Here is a 9,003-nt window from a genome sequence, read left to right as displayed (position 1 = left end):
CCTTAGTATGTAAAGCTTAATGTGATAACAGCAGGTGATAAGACTGGAAGTATATAGCTTGTTCAGCACAGAAAGTTTAAACAGAATTCTTAGTAATGTACAGGGCATGTTTTCAACTCCTTTTACCCACGTAATTCTCATGTAAGTAATGTATAATACAGTACATCTATGCCAGAGTGCAAAAGGTAAATTTGGCATCACAGTCCCTGAAGCAGCTTTGTCACCAGTACAATCTGTGATCGCTCATTGTTCTGTGATTAAAATATAAAACCCGTTTGATCAGACGACAGAATAAATGATGACTAAGAAATGGGGAGGGGGAGCACAGTGAATCCAGTAGCCTGACAGAGGTGAGGCTGCTGCACATCCGTGCCCCCAGGTCCAACCAGCAGCAAGGCTGAGAATATATTCCTCGTACTGTGGCACATGCACATGCACAGTACACGTATACACCACATATATACATATATATACACGTCTGGCCACACAGATCATCAATACAGACTGACACACAGAGCTTGCGCACAAACAGCAGCAATAGCCTTATCCTGGCTGAGCAGGATGAAGGTCTCTTAGTGTGAAACTCATATACATACATACAGCGAGGGTCCCTCCAGCAGCAGGGCTCAGGTGCTGTCTGCCCGGTAGCTGCCCCTAGATGCCAGTCTCCCCAGTTGCTGGCACCTGGACAGCTGAGCACCCAAGGCCACAGCCCCACTCCAGCTGCTGATACAGATCCCCTCACTCACAGATACACACACAGAGGGCTGGGACTCCCCTGGTCCCCAGTACCCAGCTCCTCCTTGGTCTCACCCTGAGAGGCACGTCGGGCTCCTCAGCCATTGCACCTACTTACTGTCTGGGCCAGCTTGCTCTTCACTAGTGCCCACACGCTCACTGTCACCACAGACACATCCACGCATAACATTGAGCCCCTTACCCAAGAAAAGGGTTAAATAACGGATTTTGATAAGAAGATAGGACAGACTGCACTGATCAGGCACAGGGCATGGCCAGATGTTGTGGTTTAACCTGAGAGGCAGCTAAAACAACCACACAGCTCTTCGCTCATTTCCCCGCCCCTGGGATGGGGAGAGAATAAAAAAAAGTAAAACTCATGGATTGAGATAAAACCAGTTTAATAGGACAGAAAAGGAAGATGATGATGATGATGATGATAATAATAATAATGATAAAAGAATATACAAAACAAGTGATGCACAGCACAATTGCCCACTAACCGCTGACTGATGCCCAGGTAGTTCCCGAGCCACAGCCCTCCTTGGCCATTTCCCCCCACCTTATATACTGAGCATGATGTCTTATGGTATGGAATATCCCTTTGGCAGTTTGGGTCAGCTGTCCCAGCTGTATCCCCTCACAGCTTCTTGTGCACCTCCTGCAGAAGGCTCATGCCTCCTTGTTTGCAGGGCCTGGGAAGCTGAAAAGTCCTTGACTTAATTGTAAACACTGCTCAGCAACAACTAAACATCAGTGTGTTATCAACATTGTTCTCATACTAAATCCAAAACACAGCACAATACCAGCTACTAGGAAGAAAATTAACTATCCCAGCTGAAACCAGGACACCAGACAAGTGTACCAACCTTGTTTACCTGCAACTGGCCCCTTTGATCCCCTTATCCTTCTATTTTCCCATGATTTCTCCTCCCCAAATCACCTAGATTCATCTCCTTCCCTGCCTGCTTTCTTTCCCTAAACATCCCATTGTCAGTCTCGCATAATCCCAAAATGCTCATCCCCCCACACCCCATAACGTGTCCCATACCCCTATGCAGTGACCCCATCCATCTGAAAGGTGCTCCAGAGACTCATCTTGATGTGTGTCACCCTGGCCCATGGCTGCGCCTCTCCTGGGATGCCCTGGCAGGGGCCTGGGCAGGGTGTCCTCCAAGTCCGTAATTCAGGTACCCCTGCCGGCCGCTGTCTCTTGTGTGCTCCCTTCTGTGTGTGCAGACAAGCTTTTTACCACATAACCTAACAGAAACATGAGACATATAGCAAAAAAAGCATCTTATCCCTCCAGTCAAACTATTAACATTTTAAATAAGACCACTCTGTCAAAGGGTCTTTCTGTACAGTTCACAGGACAATGGTCTCAAATACACGTAATTGGTTCCCTGAATAGTCTTCAAAAGGGAGAAGGGACACGACAATCACATCAAAAGGATAATCATACTTATTATTTGTGTTAAAGGACACCTGGACAATTCTTACGAATCCTTTATGAGGTACAAAGAAATAATCTCAGCGGGAACATCTCAACATCTTTTTCAATAGAGGTACTTAAAAAAGTCTTTTGGCTAACACAATTCCCCTGAATAAATAGGTGGAAAACTGTGGTGCCCATAACAAAAGACTTAGCATTGAAAACTCTATTTATTGATTACTTTATGCCAACTGTCCTGAGTGAGAAGTGAACACACCAGCTTTAGCAATTTACAAAGTATGAGATATTACTCATCTCGTACTGGGACAGCTCTGTCCTTTGGTGTCGTCAGGCAGCACTCTTCTAAGTGTCTCCCAACTTCACTCTGTTTCTCCTTTTCACTGACAATTCCCTTCCCAAACAGGGCAAATATTGACGTATGTGTCTGATTAGATATGTTGGAATATTCTCTTTTTTTTTTAATACGTTTTGAAATTATTTGCCTGAAGTCACTCTCCAAGTTAGTGACTAAGCAGGAATTAAAAAGTCCTAGCTAGAAAATTACTCTTTTCTGCCTCTGGTGCTTCTGCTTTGTGCTGCTGGTAGGAGCAGCCTCCTCCTTCCCTGCAGTATATGTGACATGAATCCCTATAGCGCTACCCTGTCTTGTGTCAGCACAGCTTTCAGTAACAACATTTTGGGTTTCTTTACATGCTTCATAGGCCTCTGAGAAACCTTCTAATATAAAAAAAAATACACAATAATAATCTGGATATAACCCAAAAATAGTTTTTAAATAAAAACTTGTATAAAATCCTGAGTGTTTTTTTTTTCTCTCTTTGTCTATATATACATACACACCTATGTCAGCAGTTTGTCTAAGCAGTGAACCATTAAGTTACAGCAGACCCTTGCCAGTTTCTCACAGCTTCCAACCCCTTTCACGTATTCATCTCTGAAATAAACCCTGTGATCAAAATCTAATCTCATTTTTTTTGGTTTGGTTTGGTTTGGGTTTTTTTTACCGTGACATGAGCCAGAATGGCAAACATCTAGCAGTGTAACTGCAAACAACCTAGCACCTGGCACTCCACTTTCAGCAGAGCTCACAGGGATATGCAGCATCCTGCCGCGAGGCTGGGGGACTCAGAAGAAGCAAGCAGAAAACAGAGTCGAGATGACATTTGCAACTGTAGCTGACTGAGCGAATTCTGATTATATCCCAGTTTCAGAATCTGGCAAGCATACTGTTGTTCTTCTTGCCATTTGATCACTCAAATCTTGCTTTAAAGGATCAATTATCAGTTAGAATGAGAAAATTATTTTTCTGTCTGTGTCTGGCAAGAAGAGCTACCTTTTCTTTCTTTCCTGTGAAAATTTTGCTAGTATTCTGAGGTGACTCTAGATGAATATCATCTGGTCTAAATATCGCCTTCAGACCACATAAACTACAATACAACCACCTTGTTTTTGAGGAATGCATCATATTGGAAACATATAGTGCTTATATTTTGAGGTAATACTGAAGATTAGATCTCAGCTGCTGCAATGAACTCACCAGCATTCTTGGCTTGAAACTGAGAAGTTTCATAGATATAAGGTGGAGCTATAATGATGTTGCTTTTGCAGTATTTTTTTTCCAAAACCCACATGAATCAATCACATTTTCTTCAGCATTATCCAATATTTAGAGATAAGATATTGACACTTTCTTCAACAAACTACTTTCTTCAGCTGCTCTTCTTTGACCAACTTATTAAAGGAAATTTAAATAGCATAAATCACTGCAGTAATATGCTTGAGATGGAGAACCACTTTTTGTACATATGGAGAAAGATCAAAGAAAACATAAGATGCCAGGTAAGGTCTGCCCACCAGGTTCCAAATCTGGCTTTACAATCAGTATCAGCCTAAATGGGTGTGAAGAGCAGCCTGTTCACCATGATGATTCAACACTTCAGCTCAGTTCACTTCAACACCACACTGAATGTATGTATATAAAAGAATTATTTCAATGTGCAGTCTTTCAAAATCACTAACAAAAGAATGAGAAAGAAACAAGAAATAGGGCACCATATATATACCTCAGACCAACATAATTTCTTCTTGGTTTGTATTTCTGAGCAGGTCTCATTCTTGACCACACACATAGTTCTTACATTATAAAAAATTTTAAAATATAAACTGACACATTATGAAATGTAAGATTCAGTTCTAACCTTCTCCCTGGTCTTAACTGCTTTTAATAGTTTTATACAAGTGGCATTCCACAGGCGTTGGTATTCACACCGGCGCTGTTTAACATCATTGTCAGTGACATGGACAGTGGGATCGAGTGCACCCTCAGCAAGTTTGCCAATAACACCAAGCTGTGTGGTGTGGTCAACACGCTGGAGGGAAGGGATGCCATCCAGAGGGACCTTGACAGGCTGGAGAGGTGGGCCTGTGCGAACTGCATGAGGTTCAACAAGGCCAAGTGCAAGGCCCTGCACGTGGGTCAGGGCAATCCCAAGTACAGCTACAGGCTGGGCAGGGAATGGATTGAAAGCAGCCCTGAGGAGAAGGACTTGGGGGTGTTGGTGGATGAGAAACTCATCATGACCCAGCAATGTGCACTTGCAGCCCAGAAAGCCAACCATATCCTGGGCTGCATCAAAAGAAGTGTGACCAGCAGGTCGAGGGAGGTGATTCTCCACCTCTTCTCTGCTCTCATGAGACCCCACCTGGAGTACTGTGTCCAGTTCTGGGGTCCCCAGTACAAGAAAGACATGGAGCTGTTGGAGCGAGTCCAGAGGAGGGCCACGAAGATGATCAGAGGGCTGGAGCACCTCTCCTATGAGGACAGGCTGAGAGAGTTGGGATTGTTCAGCCTGGAGAAGAGAAGGCCCCGGGGGAACCTTATAGCAGCCTTCCAGTACCTGAAGGGGCCTACAGGAAAGCTGGAGAGGGACTGGTTACAAGGGCATGTACTGATAGGACAAGGGGTAATGGCCTTAAGCTGAAGGAGGGTTGATTTAGATTAGGTATTAGGAAGAAATTCTTTACTGTGAGGGTGGTGAGGTACTGGAACAGGTTGCCCAGAGAAGTTGTGGATGCCCCATCCCTGGAAGTGTTCAAGGCCACGCTGGATGGGGCTTTGGGCAACCTGGTCTAGTGGAGGGTGTCCCTGCCCATGGCAGAGAGGTTGGAACTAGATGATCTTTGAGGGCCCTTCCAACCCAAACCATTCTATGGTTCTGTGATTCTACAGTTCATGACTCTTTACCCAAAACAGTATCCAACAGATCATCTCTCTCTGGCAAAACACTGTCATATCAACACTTGAGAGTTCTCAAACCTGTGAATATCTCTCACCAAGACTAAAACCTGACAACACCGTGGCTGCTTCAAACATACATTGCCATCATCTTACAAAGTTTTACTCTATCCATTAATATCTTTAAACAGTTGCATATGGTGATTTTCACAAAAAAAAAGTTACTTGTTTGTTTTGTGTTCAGAATGAAAAGATGTTTCCATTTGTTTTCTTTGTTTTTTCATTCCCCTTCCATACAAATATGTCAAATGGCAAGTATGTCAGTGCAAATTCAGGAAACATGACACATAGTGCAGTAATCTTGAAATTACACAAGCATGGCCCAGACTAGACACATCACTGAGGTACAAAACCACTATGGATAAAGAAGACCCTTAAAAATCATTCTCTAAATCAATACTGATAAATCTTTTACAGTATTTTTGATGTTTTCTAAGTCCAGGCTCCTTGTTGGATATAATAATATAAATTTTCCATTAGATTCTGCTGTATGTTATGTTAAAAAGCAAATAAAAGGTCATAGTTTTCTGAAAGAAAAGGAAAAAAAAAAGAAAAATTCATTCCTTGTTCAGCTGTTACATATGAAAAGTCATTCATGATGAGATGATTAACTCTGCTAGTATTAAAAAAAAATGTAGCAGTGGAGATTACTAGGAAATTTGGAACTCTTTAAACTTAGGCTCAACAACTGAAAGAAAACTTGTCCACTACCACTCCAGAATCCTGTCAAATTATGAGAATGTGTGTGATGTTTCTATACTCTTTATCCACATCTGTTTCACATCTGTGAAACAATTAATACTGCTGCACTTCTAAATAAATTTAAGAAATTACAGATAATCATAAATGGAGACTAACAAGAAACATATTTTCTGTTCTAGCTACATTGATATTCACCAGCACGGAAGGAATACCACATTGCTTAATTAACCTGAAAAACCCTGTACAAAATACATGAAAAATATCTGAAAAATCACTATGTTAAAGAAGAGCAACTGGATGTTAAACCTAGGTACATTCATATCCGGTAGAAGATAATATGAATAGATTGAAGTCAGAGAGCAATGCAGAAGAACCAGTAATAATGGAGATGATATATCCCCTTTATGTAGCCTGCATTACATTAAAAAAGGCTCAGGTCCCAAAGAACAAATTTGAATTATGAATTTTTATGCAGCAGTGGCTACATATTTTCTTATGCATATTTTCTTCAGTGGTATTTTCTTATGATACACTGTGTATGAAGTTTCGAGAACTCACAGACCACTTACGATGTCTGTGCTACTTTTAAATAAAGTATTAAAAGCCATGGGAACAAGATGGTTGTAAAGAATTACAGCTCATTTGAACGACGGCACCTCCGATGCACCGACTTTCACTAACATTGCAGTTGTGGCCCTGCGCAATATGATTACTTTGTAATCATGGGCAATAGAGATTTTGGATGTTTTCTGAGGAAGCTGCATTATCCTCACATAATAACACTGATTTAAAATTCTTCTCCCACTGTTGGTAACAGTGGCATCTGCAGAGAGCAGTTTAGTTCTAAAAGCTTTATACTCTCATCACAGCAGAGACTCACAGAGAGTGAGTCAAGGATGAGTGTCAGGTTCATCTCACAACTTCAAGAGAGGCTAAATTTGTTGAGTTTTTTGGAACACAGTGATTTAATAAGTTTTCTGTTGTCATAAGTAAAGACAAGGTCATTCTAATTACTAGTCCTTTTCTTTTCTGAATCCGAAGTACACTTCAAGTAACTGTAAAATTCATGGTTCACATATTACTATTAGTTTTTAGTCATTAAAAAGAAACAAGAGAGTCAATTCAATAGCCCATAAATTACAACGCATTTGCAGATAGCAATTCAAGTGTCACCAGCTGGCAGTATGTACAGTGATCACAAACTATGGATCAGGTTGTGTGAGTACCCATTGTTCTCCACGTGAAAAACCCTTGTTTAACCCTGAAAGCAATATTCTCACATAAAGTGAGAAATACAGAATACAGTAGTGAATTCACTCGTGTAAATTTGCATAGTATTTTGCAAACTTAAAATCAGATATATTTCTTGCTTCCCAGATTCTACAATTTTGGGCCTACTTCACTGAAACATTTTTCTAAAATTCAAGTTAGAACTTCTCATATGGCTATGCTGGAAGGATTTGACACAAAAGACAGAGAGAGACTTTTTGATACCTTCTTACTGGATCTCCAAGAGGCATAACAGTCAAAGGACAAGCCATAGTGAACTGCAGATTTAGAAAATAAAGAATACTGAAATGCTGCCAAAGATCTGGTACCATACAAAAAAGAATAAACAATGGATTATTTAAGGCATGGACATCAAACAAATGACGTAAGAAGAAATAAGAAAAACATTTTTATATTCCTGAGCAGCAAACTCCTCTTAAGTTCATTTTATAATTTACATTTCTGCCCATCTTAGTCCATAAATAGGGTGAAATTGTACTCACCTTGTATATCTCCCTTTAGCTAACTTTAGACACTACATTAATATAGAATCATAGAATCATAGAATGGTTAGGGTTGGCAGGGACCTCAAAGACCATCTAGTTCCAACCTCTCTGCCATGGGCAGGGACACCCTCCACTAGACCAGGTTGCCCAAAGCCTCATCCAACCTGGCCTTGAACACTTCCAGGGATGGGGCCTCCACAACCTCTCTGGGCAACCTGTTCCAGTGCCTCACCACCCTCACAGTAAAGATTTTCTTCCTAATACCTAATCTAAATCTACCCTCTTTCACTTTAAAGCCATTACCCCTTGTCCTGTCACTACACTCCCTGATAAACAGTCCCTCTCCAGCTTTCCTGTAGGCCCCTTCAGGTACTGGAAGGCTGCTATAAGGTTTCCCCGGGGCCTTCTCTTCTCCAGGCTGAACAACCCCAACTCTCTCAGCCTGTCCTCATAGGAGAGGTGCTCCAGCCCTCTGATCAGCTTCGTGGCCCTCCTCTGGACTCGCTCCAGCAGCTCAATGTCTTTCTTGTACTTTATTGTACACATCTACCTGTCATTTTATGCTGGTCATTTTATGCTCCCTTTACTGATAATTGAGAAACACTGGCACTCTTACATATGATTCATCTGATTTTAGAGTGAGATGGACAGAATCCACATGCTTCCACTGATTCTTAAGCAAATGCAGAAGACAGGCACAGACATAGATTTCTGCATAGCGGGAATGTAAAAAGTTTAAGGCAAAGTCCTCTCTATGAATAATTCATCATTTTTATACATCATATGTGTTAAAAAAATAAATCAGTATGCGCTGAAGAAAATCAGATATTTTTTTCCTGAGGTACTTAGTAAGTCTATGTTAATTTATCTGCATTTGATAAAAATAATTCCATGCAATGTCTGGCATTTCTGGTCCACTAAAAATCTAGTAGATAGATAATATCTTTATTGTAAAACATCACCTTACACATACATTCAGTATTAATACAACTGAGGACATAGTCCACTTTTAGTTAAAAAACTTCCTTCAAAAATGACTT

This window comes from Grus americana, chromosome 3 (assembly GCF_028858705.1).
Source record: "Grus americana isolate bGruAme1 chromosome 3, bGruAme1.mat, whole genome shotgun sequence".
Classification (NCBI taxonomy): Eukaryota; Metazoa; Chordata; class Aves; order Gruiformes; family Gruidae; genus Grus; species Grus americana.
Note: the sequence above shows the minus strand (reverse complement) of the source record.